Below are 265 nucleotides of genomic sequence, written 5' to 3'. Positions count from 1 at the left end.
AACAAGCAAATAACAACAACAAAAGCACCTCAACTAGCTGCTTATATAAGCATTTTGTTTCCTAACTCTAGAACCCCTCTGTTTCCATACAGTCTCTGTACTGGCAAAAAAGCAAAAACAAACAAAACTCGCCTTGTTAATTCCGTTGCTAGCAAGTTAATACAGTTTAGCACATGTTCAAGAGAAAACTGTCTAAGAAACTTTGTTTCTTCTAGTTACTTTCAAAGCTGTGATAGTAACGCTCTGTTCTTTAAGAGTTTCATTT

The sequence above is a fragment of the Balaenoptera physalus genome, assembly GCF_965194825.1.
Source record: "Balaenoptera physalus genome assembly, chromosome: 10".
In the NCBI taxonomy this organism is placed as follows: Eukaryota; Metazoa; Chordata; class Mammalia; order Artiodactyla; family Balaenopteridae; genus Balaenoptera; species Balaenoptera physalus.
The sequence above is the reverse complement of the archived record's forward strand: the minus strand, read 5'-3'. Positions refer to the sequence as shown.